This window comes from Silene latifolia, chromosome X (assembly GCF_048544455.1).
Source record: "Silene latifolia isolate original U9 population chromosome X, ASM4854445v1, whole genome shotgun sequence".
Lineage (NCBI taxonomy): Eukaryota > Viridiplantae > Streptophyta > Magnoliopsida > Caryophyllales > Caryophyllaceae > Silene > Silene latifolia.
Window position 1 is genome coordinate 150,483,887 of NC_133537.1, and position 12,697 is coordinate 150,496,583.

The 12,697-nt window shown below is 39.1% G+C and overlaps 1 long non-coding RNA gene across 1 annotated transcript; it reads right to left on the minus strand.

The window, feature by feature from the left end:
* Positions 1–3,534: 3,534 nt before the first annotated feature.
* Positions 3,535–5,730, minus strand: LOC141621625 (uncharacterized). The gene is made up of 3 exons (XR_012532511.1): positions 5,592–5,730; positions 5,384–5,493; positions 3,535–3,628 (listed from the first exon to the last, which is right to left on the minus strand). It is a non-coding gene; the product is annotated as an uncharacterized LOC141621625 (long non-coding RNA).
* Between the last annotated feature and the right edge of the window lie 6,967 nt (positions 5,731–12,697).

The following is a 12,697-nucleotide window of genomic DNA, read 5'->3' on the forward strand; positions in this document are numbered from 1 at the left end:
GTTCATTTGTCCGTTTAGGAGTTATGTTCAAGTCAAAGTGGAGACTATCGGGACAAGTAGTGACTTGAGGATCGACTCTGTTGAAGCTGCTTTGGGTTTGTTTCTTCTATGCTGGGTTCGAGTTTGGATAATTCAAGTCAAGGTGGAGATTTGTTAGGAATTTGTGTCTTAAATTTGTGTCAAAGACGGACTAAGCAATAAGAAAGGAAATAGAAACATAGACAATGGCATGATGCGGGTCGCACGAAGTACTGTTACAAGGAGCATGTTTTGTTTTGTGCTGTGTGAGTCAACATAGCCTTGTTTTGGAGTTCATAGAAAGCTAGTAGCTTACATTGCCTTTTGGTTTATTAGGCAAGTTGACTGTCTTAAGGATTTGCCTAATTAATTAGTCTTTGTTAGTATTTCGGTCATTGTTTATTTCGTGAGTTTGTTAGGAAATTATTACGAGTATATAATTTCTTATTAGTCTTATTTTTTTATTAGTCTAGATATTTTATCTTGGGTGGAATAAATATATAAAGACCAAAGTTTTATTCTAGGTTAATTAAGTGAGAGATTTGAGAGCACAATAAAGAGGGTCGATTTTTGAGGTTCCGTCTGAAGAAGAAAACTCAGTTTGTTCCGGGCTCTATTATTTTTGTTCATCTCTCTTTGAAGATCGGAGAAATTTGTTCAGATCTTGGTAGGCCACAAGATTATTTGTCCTTCGTCTTATTGGGGTAGTCTCTTTTGTTCCTTTGAGACTACTATATTTTTTGGTAGAATAGGGTATACTTTTGGCTCATATTGAGTGCATGTGTACCGGTCTACTATTATACTATTTTCTCCACTATAGTGAAATTTGATCTCCTCGCATGGTGGACGTAGCCAATTATTTTTACTGGTGAACCACGTAAATCTTTGTGTCAACTTTATTTACATTCGTTATTTATTGTTCTTATCACCTTATTAATTCACTGTTTGGCTAACGGGACGCCTCCGTTACAAAAACTCCACTTATGCTCCGTCCTCTTCTTTCATGCACGAGCCTTCACCATATCAGGACGCTCCTAGGCACTCCATGCACATGCCATCTTTTACCGGAGGATATAACCAACCATAGCCGGCTTATAATCACCAATACCCCATTGCAGACCTAATTGAGAGGGTGAACCACTACTTGGTCCTAAGGGACATGCATGAGTTCACCAATAACCAAGGGATAAGACCGACCGAACACCATAGCTTTTGGTCTGGGGGTGGGCACACTTTCGGTGTATTCAAGGCTTATGGTAATCAACCCTCAGATTGGGGTCATAGGATTCCTCATGGTGAGGGACACTTGCTTGGCCCGTGGGCGGGACCGCAATATGCCACCAGGAGTTTCTTTAACGATGCTTATCAAAGTGGTGGCTACCAAGAGAATGTGGGCAGTGGCTACCAAGCAAATGTGAGTGGTCGCTACCAAGGGAACGTGGAGAGTACCTATCAAGAGGGCGTGGGTGTAACACCCCGGCCCAAACCTAGGGTCAGGAGCGGTCATTCACGGTAGCTCGCCAGGCTATGTACATGGCCCACAGATCAACACGGGTCCTTTCCAGCGCATTTTGTCCTCACTCTTGCGCATCCCGGGAACCTTCCCAGGAGGTCACCCATCCTAAGACTACTCTCAGTCAAGCACGCTTAACTTTGGAGTTCTTTTGCATGGATAACCAGAAAAGAAAGTGCACTTTGTTGATATGAGTAGTACTTTTAATCCCTTTAAGCACTAGTCAGATTTTAAGCCTATCAATGGACCTCTTCAATTAACGTGGGGTGTTACAGTGGGAGGTGTCTCCCATGAGGGTGGGGGTAATATTTTCCATGGAATCGGGAGTAGAGGAGGAGCATCGAGTTGGGCACCAGGACTTATGTTGCATCATGGCCGTTATGTTAACGCGATAGTAGAAGATGCGGCAACGGACACCTCGGGTGAAACAAGGAGCGCGGAGCATAGCGCAAGGAGGGAGGGGTCGCTGGCCAACAAAAAAGGAGCCTTAGTCCGGTGGGTGAAGAGGTTTGCCAATAGGAGAAAGACCTCTTCTTAGTCTTATTTATTTTTATATAAACTTGTTTAACTTTGCATCGGTTGAGCCTTGAGCAATTTATCTTTTTTTATGTTGTAACCTTGGCCATACGGCCAAAAACTAGTGGATGGTATGTGGTAGGATGGTTAAATGTTCACCATTGAGACTCCATTGCAAATATACTCGACTAGAGGTAAGCTTAAAGGCCATAAATGGCCAAAATTCTGACAGCCCAGTGGCACTCGACCGAGTGCCATTCTCACTCGACCGAGTGGAGGTCCACTCAACCGAGTGACCTCCCCCACTCAATCGAGTAGGCCGAGGACAGAACCTGGAAACCCCCTGTAAGTTTGGCACTCGACCGAGTGCAACTTTCACTCGACCGAGTGGAGGTCCACTCGACCGAGTGACCCCCATACCCGACCGAGTGGTATGGAATTGGCCATTTCTAGGAACTTCCGACCGTATAGAAGGTATTTGACCTTGATTCCGTGACTATACCAACTTCCTCATAACCGAGCGACTACGAGAACTCTATACGGTAGACTTTCGTGAATTGTTGATGTTTGACGATGCACTTACTAGGTCGATTGCGATTCTGGGTATTAGCCTTCAAGATGTGTGATTAAGGTATAGTAATATGGCATGATTAAGTAGATAACAAAAGTAAAATAATGAACATGTATGATGTGCATTAATGTAGTAACCATACTTAGGGAAATAAAGTGTACGTAATGACATAATAGTATAGAGCGTTACCTTGCAATGTTCAATATATGTAATGATTGGCACGTATGAGTAAGTCTTTCATAGTCATAAGCGGAAATGATGGTATGAAACCGAGATGGAATTGGCACACGTGTAATCATGTGGGAAGTTTTACGTAGTACATACATGGTATGTTGAATAGGAAACAAGATGTGGACATAAGAGACGAACTAATTACGAAATGGTTAGATGAATTACAACAAGTCTTTTCTAGAAATGATGTGTTTTGATCATGGTAGCGTAGTTTAATCATAAGAAACTTGAGTCAGGAAACGGGTAGTATATAAAAGAGTGATCACGTTAAGGCTTGGAATAAAAAGGAGATTTGAGAGCTTGGTGGGAAAGAGAGAGTGAGGCGAACAACGAACTTCGGGGACGAAGTTCATTTTAAGAGGGGAGGGGGGAGATGTAATACCCGTACCTTTTGGGACCCACAAACGTAACTTGGAATGTGACACCCTCATTTATTGCGGAAAAGTAAACACATAATTCTAGATAAAAACTGCATGGATATGTTTGTAATAGGTTCATTTGGGTAAAAACCTGTAATTTTTAAAACCTGAACCTGTTATAAAAATATCTAAATGGGAAGGTGTCAAACATGCAAGGTCCAAAATAAACCTCATAAATAAAACATCGCTAAAATCGCGAAATAAAGTTATACAACCCAAGTATAAAAAAGGGAGACATATGTCCCTAAAAGTATATGACATAAAAAGTGTTCAAGGGTCACAATAAAATAAAGCCAATCTAGGTCCCAAGGTTACTTTGCTCGCTAGCTCGTCCATGTACCCCATATATGCATCACCTACCTGTCAATCGCATTTTATACAAATACGAAAGCCACAGTCAGTGGGGAGTAACTCCGAGTTCTCCCAGCCACGAAATGTCATATATAATTAATATAACATGTAAACATAAAAATATCAATACGAATCACACATAGCCTTAGCATATAGATGCTAGACAATCATGCTTATCATGTGAACAACAATACGACAACACATAATCCTAGCATGTGAATACTAGACCGACTCATACTACACTATCATGTGAATCACATAACATCCAGAAATCCAAACTTTATCAACCATAGCGCGCCGGCTTGCATCTCACGTTCTATGATTCATAGAATCATCAAACAAGAAAGGACAATATATCTAGAGACAGGCATAAGTTCTTAGGACAGTCAATAGTCACTCTGTAACTCGAGTCTATACCACGAGGTAAGGTAAACACCCTAATCCTAAACCTGCGCAGACCTAGCGACATGCGGAAAATACCGCATCCAAGACCCATGATCACACACATGAGTACCCCTAAGGAGTCCACCAAAGGGTTGGCTAGTACTTAAGCTGACCACATACTTCTAAGAGTACGTCAGGAGGTCATGCCCTAACTTGGATATAAGCCCACCAAGCTAAGACACAAAGGCTATTAAGCGGTGAACATATACTCGTCAAAAACTATAAGGGCCTATCTATGACGAAGGCCGAAATACTCACCTAGGACCTAGTCCCAGCTTGAATACTTTAGCCCACTCCACACAAGACAAGTAGGACACCCAATTAACCATAAGAGGGGCAAAGAGTCCAAACTTGCACACACAAATGACCATACACACCCTAGCATATGAAAGGCTACGCAAGAGCATATTTAGCTGACAATTCAACAATATCTCCAATATCAATATTAATCCAAATTCCAACTAACCAACAGTACCATAATCCATGAGAACAAGCTAAAATGGCAAAGAGGCAATAAGACTCAAGCATAAGGCATCCAAAGCATCCAACAACCAACATGTGAAATGATAATTACAAATATCAAGGCTTAAACATAAAACATCCAATAACAACCAATCTAACCTCAAAGACAAACCCTCGACCCTAGTCCCGCGACGGGTCATTGGTCAAATCGAAGCTGACCGGTTTAAACCTAGTTTGACCAAACTCGTTCGGTCAACTGCCCGCTCGTAGTCTTGGCCTACTTTGGCCCAAATCACAAAATTCATCACAATATCATTCTCATGCTATTTCCAATTTCTATCATGTGAAAAACTATCAACATAAGGAAATATATTCCAACTTACAAAGTATCCAATTCAATTAAATTCTCGCATAATAAAATAGTATAAATAACCGTCTCACACAAGGGTAAACTTTTCTATAAATTTTATCGATAAAACGACGCCATTTACTCATACGGACTCCGAATTGAGTGATTCAAGTACTAAACCACCTAATTTTTCGATGCCGTTCAATCTGTCATATTTTTGGAAACATTGGAAAACGTCTCGGTCCAGATCGACGCGTTCCACCCAACACGCGGAGTTGTCACAACACATAATTCCTCATCCAAATTTGTTCTAAACAATAATATACAAATGGTTAACATAAATTAAACATAAGCATACTCATCTTACTCCATTCATTCATTTATCAACAAGATCGTCTCAAACAACAACAAACAACAACAACAACAACAACAACAACAACAAACAACAACAAACAACGAATACAACTACTAATGTGACATTAATTCGTCGAGTAACTCGGAATAGTTACCTTAAGTTAGCAAAGAGACAAGTAATAACTTGAGAAAGCTTCTAAAACCCAAAATTACTCTTCATCTTCAACAACATATGAGTCACCTAACTCATCTTCAAATTCTTCACCTATAAGAACAACAAAAACACAATTATTAAGCTTAAATTCGATATCCTAAAAAAAAGTGTCTTAAACAAAATTTGGGGGAAATGAAAATAAAGCTTACTAGTAGATGAGGATTGAAGAGAGGATTCCGAATATATAATTTTTATGCGATTTGGTGGAGAAATGAAGAAGTTATGGTGGATTTAGGGATTGTAAGGAGGATTTTTAGTGGGTTTTTGATGTTTGAGAGAAGGAGGAGATAGATTGAGTTATAGAGGAAATGAAAATTGGAAGAGGAGAAAAATGGAGGGTAGGTGGCCAGCCAAAGGCATAGGGAGATGGGTCATTTGTTTACGTTTTGGTTCGTTTCGACGGAAATTAGAAATATTCGTTAACGCGATTTCGAGAAAATTAAAGTTCTTAAACACGATTTTACTAAAAGATTAAGTACTCATATGCCCAATATCCAAACTCGTTTACCCAACGACCGTAAGAAATGGGAAAATCCCGATTTTACGACTTTTATCCGAAATCTATTTTATCAAAGGAAAAGGTTTAAATATAGTTTAAATCACTTTTAAACATTTCTAAACTATCAAAAATAATTACATTTCTTCAAAATAAAATAAGATTATATTTTATCAAATAGATTTTATTTCAAATAAATTAATATTAAATTAAAATAGATTAAAATATTACTTTTAAAATATAATAAAGGTTTTCAAATTTACGGGGTGTTACAATCATCCCTCCTTTTAAGAAGTTTCGTCCCCGAAACTTAGAAGAAGGAACATTGTATATATGTAGGTCTATCTCTTTAAAATCAAGTAAACAAAATCTTCAAAATATGAACGTATGAAATATAAGTGTCTTTTCAATGGAACGGAATATCCTCGTCGGCCGTCCAAGAACATCAACATTCCAAATCAAAGACATAAAAATATATATTCTTACACCAACAAATGATAAAACCAATTATCGGACGTCTCCAATAACGAGCTTTACCACTCATTGACGTTAAAACCAGTGGAAAACATTAAAACATTTCCAAAAGTCTTTAGTTCGAAACTCTATAATAAGGATAATAACTCCACTAGCTATGACCAAACTCTAACTACGACTTTTAAACAACTAGGCAAGGACTACTAACGCGGAGAGTATTTAAGAGAAGGAGAGGAACACTCGAAAGGATAGCTAAACTCACAAGAATTAGATAAAGGAAAGAGGATTACCTCACGAGAAAAGTTCGGGATATTTGGCTAACATAGAAGATTCAGGCTCCCAAGTTTCTTCTTCGATATTTCCACAACGCCAAAGGATACGAACTAAGGGCACAACTTTGTTTCTAAGTTGCTTGTTTGCCCTTTCGAGGATTCGGATCGGCCTTTCTTCCAAAGCTAAGTTGGGTTCCAAATCTGGGATTTCTTCTTGAATAACATGGCTCGGATCACTAATGTACTTCCTCAACTGAGATACATGGAAGACATTATGAACCTTGCTCAAATTCGGGGGCAACTCCAAACGGTAAGCAACGGGACCAATCTTCTCAAGTACACGGAAAGGTCCAATGTATTTGGGACTCAGCTTTCCTTTCACACCAAAACGTTTCACCCCTTTCATAGGTGATACCTTAAGGAACACTCGATCATCAACCTCAAAGGCAAGTGGTCGACGACGGACATCGGCATAAGATTTCTGTCGGTCTTGAGCGGTTTTCATACGCTCTCAAATGATCTCGAACTCGATTGATGGTCTCGGTCACCAAATCGGGTCCCAACACATGAGCATCTTGGACTTGATCCCAACAAACAGGACTACGGCACTTCCTACCGTACAAAGCTTCATAAGGTGACATCTTGATAGAGGAATGATAGCTATTGTTGTAGGAGAATTCACCAAGAGGTAAACATTTCTCCCAAGAAGTGTGGAAGTCTAAAGCACAAGCACGGAGGAGGTCCTCTAAAGTCTGGATAGTCCTCTCAGTCTGCCCATCTGTAGCGGCATGAAAAGCGGTACTCATCAGTAGCTTACTACCCATGGCTTCTTGCAAAGCAGTCCAGAAACGGGAACAGAATCTAGGGTCACGATCTGAAACTATATCCTTAGGCACTCCATGGTAGCGTACTATCTCTTTCACGTAGGCACCAACTAGGACATCTAATTTCCATGTCTCCTTGATAGGTATAAACCTAGCACATTTGGTCAATCGATCTACAACCACCCAAACAGCATCTTTTCCGCTAGCAGTCTTAGGTAAAGCCATCACAAAGTCCATGGAAATGGACTCCCACTTCCAAAGAGGAACATCCAAAGGTTGTAGCAAACCCCCGGGTTTCTGATGCTCAATCTTCACTTTACGACGGGTAAGACACTTGCTAACATACTCTAGGACATCAATCTTCATCCTAGGCCACCAAAACTGTAATCTCAAGTCTTTATACATCTTGTCACCACCAGGATGAATAGAATAAGGAGAAAGGTGAGCTTCATCAAGGATCTTCTTCCTCAACTCGGCTACTCTCGGAACATACATCCTACCTTGGTAATGAAGGTATCCATCACTATCCACCACACAATCCTTAGCTTGCCCAAGTTGGATTTTTGCTTGAATGGACTTGAAAGTAGCATCCTCAGGTAGGCAAGTACGGATCTCATGGTAAAAATCGGGTTCTGCACTCAAGGCACTAAGACAGTCAAAGCCCTTCCCAACAAGGCTTATCCCTAACTTTTGAAATTCCGTGGTAAGTTCATCAGCTAGCACACGGATAGTGCTCAAAGAGTGACTAGTCTTCCTACTCAAAGCATCGGCCACCACATTTGCTTTCCCTTCATGATAAATCAACTCGGCATCATAATCATTCACCAACTCTAGCCATCTTCTTTGCCTCATATTCAATTCTTTCTGGGTAAAGATACACCTCAAACTCTTATGATCGGTATACATGCGGCAATGAACTTCAATAAGGTAATGTCTCCATGTCTTCAAGGCATGCACTACGGCGGCTAAATCAAGATCATGAGCAAGATGAAGCGAGGAAAGGAGGTATGCACGGTAACGCTTATGGTCAAAGAAGAAAGGAAATTAGACAACAAGGAAACGCCAGGTACTCAAATCTCACACAACAACATCAACCTAAGCGGTTCCGAAAACTTCTTAGCAACAAAACATATAACCACCTCACTCCCAATGATTTCCTCAAAACGCTCATGTTACTTCATCCTAATCTATTCCCTGAAACAGGGTACTCCACTATAAGTGTGATTTTACCACTCCAAATCCTTAAACATCCACAAACAACTTCCACAAGATCAAGGTCAAAGTTCCAACAAAGCTATACTCATATCCAACTAGTGTCAACCATGGGTTTCTCAAAATGTTAACATCTTCAATCAAGGGTCCTAATTCCAATCTCTAAATTCCCACATTCTAACACCATAAATTAAAACTATGTCCTTCAACTTAACAATTGACGTCAACCATACCATTATCCTTTCTAGTTACTAAAACAAGTGCTAAGATTTCCCAACAACGTAGCTTAGTCTCACTCTCATTCCATGCCTCAAGTAGTAATTAAGATCAATCACTTAGACCAATTAATAATCCCACCATTCAATTTCATCCATTTTAAGTCAGGCACTAAGCACTAGTATTCCAAGACACGTCTCACTACACTTCCCAAGCCTCACAAATCACAGACATAAACCACAAAGCCAAGTCCTACAACCTTAGTAACAAATGTAACTCACACTTGACACACAGAATCCACCAATCAAATATACTCACCATATCAAGGATCTAGGTCTAAGGATCACTAAGTATGTCTCACCACACTACCTAAGTCTTTCCAACATCAAATCCTCTCAAAACCAGGGTTAAGGGACAAACACCAACAATCTCCTCAAAGGTCAAATTTCCAACCAAGGTCAACATTCCTCAAAAGAAAGAGTACCATCAAAAGGCGTTAAAGGAGGATAAGTAAGGAACAAAGTACAAGTTAGAGAATACAAGAGTGACTTACAAGGAATAAGAAAAGAGGATTTAGAAGAAGGAATAAGCATTAAGGAGTAAAGAACAGAGCAAGGTACACAAATAATGAGAAACATCTTCAAGGGAGTAGAAGCATTCTTCAAAGGTTAAAAAGGCTTCGATCCTCAGCAATGGGCACCAAATCTTGATCTCCATGTAGGTAAGCTCACGGTCATTGATCCAAGGATACAACAGTAATTAAATGACAATCAACAAACATGTTAGAACCTAACAAAGAGCAAACACAAAGAGACTACAACATAAAGTCCTAAGTCTACCCATCCTACCCATCTCTCGAGTTTATTATTTGAAGGTCAAGTTATTTATATTGGGGTGCACAAACGTGTGTCGGGAGCAAATTTGCTCTGATACCAACTGTGACACCCTCATTTATTGCGGAAAAGTAAACACATAATTCTAGATAAAAACTGCATGGATATGTTTGTAATAGGTTCATTTGGGTAAAAACCTGTAATTTTTAAAACCTGAACCTGCTATAAAAATATCTAAATGGGAAGGTGTCAAACATGCAAGGTCCAAAATAAACCTCATAAATAAAACATCGCTAAAGTCGCGAAATAAAGTTATACAACCCAAGTATCAAAAAGGGAGACATATGTCCCTAAAAGTATATGACATAAAAAGTGTTCAAGGGTCACAATAAAATAAAGCCAATCTAGGTCCCAAGGTTACTTTGCTTGCTAGCTCGTCCATGTACCCCATATATGCATCACCTACCTGTCAATCGCATTTTATACAAATACGAAAGCCACGGTCAGTGGGGAGTAACTCCGAGTTCTCCCAGCCACGAAATGTCATAATTAATATAACATGTAAACATAAGAATATGAATACGAATCACACATAGCCTTAGCATATAGATGCTAGACAATCATGCTTATCATGTGAACAACAATACGACAACACATAATCCTAGCATGTGAATACTAGACCGACTCATACTACACTATCATGTGAATCACATAACATCCAGGAATCCAAACTCTATCAACCATAGCCGGCTTGCATCTCACCTTCTATGATTCATAGAATCATCAAACAAGAAAGGACAATATATCTAGAGACAGGCATAAGTTCTTAGGACGGTCAATAGTCACTCAGAACTCGAGTCTATACCACGAGGTAAGGTAAACACCCTAGTCCTAAACCTGCGCAGACCTAGCGACATGCGGAAAATACCGCATCCAAGACCCATGATCACACACATGAGTACCCCTAAGGAGTCCACCAAAGGGTTGGCTAGTACTTAAGCTGACCACATACTTCTAAGAGTACGTAAGGAGGTCATGCCCTAACTTGGATATAAGCCCACCAAGCTAAGAGATAAAGGCTATTAAGCGGTGAACATATACTCGTCAAAGACTATAAGGGCCTATCTATGACGAAGGCCGAAATACTCACCTAGGACCTAGTCCCAGCTTGAATACTTTAGCCCACTCCACACAAGACAAGTAGGACACCCAATTAACCATAAGAGAGGCAAAGAGTCCAAACTTGCACACACAAATGACCATACACACCCTAGCATATGAAAGGCTACGCAAGAGCATATTTAGCTGACAATCCATCAATATCTCCAATATCAATATTAATCCAAATTCCAACTAACCAACAGTACCATAATCCATGAGAACAAGCTAAAATGGCAAAGAGGCAATAAGACTCAAGCATAAGGCATCCAAAGCATCCAACAACCAACATGTGAAATGATAATTACAAATATCAAGGCTTAAACATAAAACATCCAATAACAACCAATCTAACCTCAAAGACAAACCCTCGACCCTAGTCCCGCGACAGGTCATTGGTCAAATCGAGGCTGACTGGTTTAAACCTAGTTTGACCAAACTCGTTCGGTCAATCTGGCCCAGCTCAGAGTCTTGGCCTACTTTGGCCCAAATCACAAAATTCATCACAATATCATTCTCATGCTATTTCCAATTTCTATCATGTGAAAAACTATCAACATAAGGAAATATATTCCAACTTACAAAGTATCCAATTCAATTAAATTCTCGCATAATAAAATAGTATAAATAACCGTCTCACACAAGGGTAAACTTTTCTATAAATTTTATCGATAAAACGACGCCATTTACTCATACGGACTCCGAATTGAGTGATTCAAGTGGCTAAACCACCTAATTTTTCGATGCCGTTCAATCTGTCATATTTTTGGAAACATTGGAAACCGTCTCAGTCCGGTACTGACGCGTTCCAGCCAACACGCGGAGTTGTCACAACACATAATTCCTCATCCAAATTTGTTCCAAACAATAATATACAAATGGGTAACATAAATTAAACATAAGCATACTCATCTTACTCCATTCATTCATTTATCAACAAGATCGTCTTAAACAACAACAACAACAAACAACAACAAACAACGAATACAACTACTAATGTGACATTAATTCGTCGAGTAACTCGGAATAGTTACCTTAAGTTAGCAAAGAGACAAGTAATAACTTGAGAAAGCTTCTAAAACCCAAAATTACTCTTCATCTTCAACAACATATGAGTCACCTAACTCATCTTCAAATTCTTCACCTATAAGAACAACAAAAACACAATTATTAAGCTTAAATTCGATATCCTAAAAAAAAGTGTCTTAAACAAAATTTGGGGGAAATGAAAATAAAGCTTACTAGTAGATGAGGATTGAAGAGAGGATTCCGAATATATAATTTTTATGCGATTTGGTGGAGAAATGAAGAAGTTATGGTGGATTTAGGGATTGTAAGGAGGATTTTTAGTGGGTTTTTGATGTTTGAGAGAAGGATGAGATAGATTGAGTTATAGAGGAAATGAAAATTGGAAGAGGAGAAAAATGGAGGGTAGGTGGCCAGCCAAAGGCATAGGGAGATGGGTCATTTGTTTACGTTTTGGTTCGTTTCGACGGAAATTAGAAATATTAGTAACGCGATTTCGAGAAAATTAAAGTTCTTAAACACGATTTTACTAAAAGATTAAGTACTCATATGCCCAATATCCAAACTCGTTTACCCAACGACCGTAAGAAATAGGAAAATCCCGATTTTACGACTTTTATCCGAAATCTATTTTATCAAAGGAAAAGGTTTAAATATAGTTTAAATCACTTTTAAACATTTCTAAACTATCAAAAATAATTACATTTCTTCAAAATAAAATAAGATTATATTTTATCAAATAGA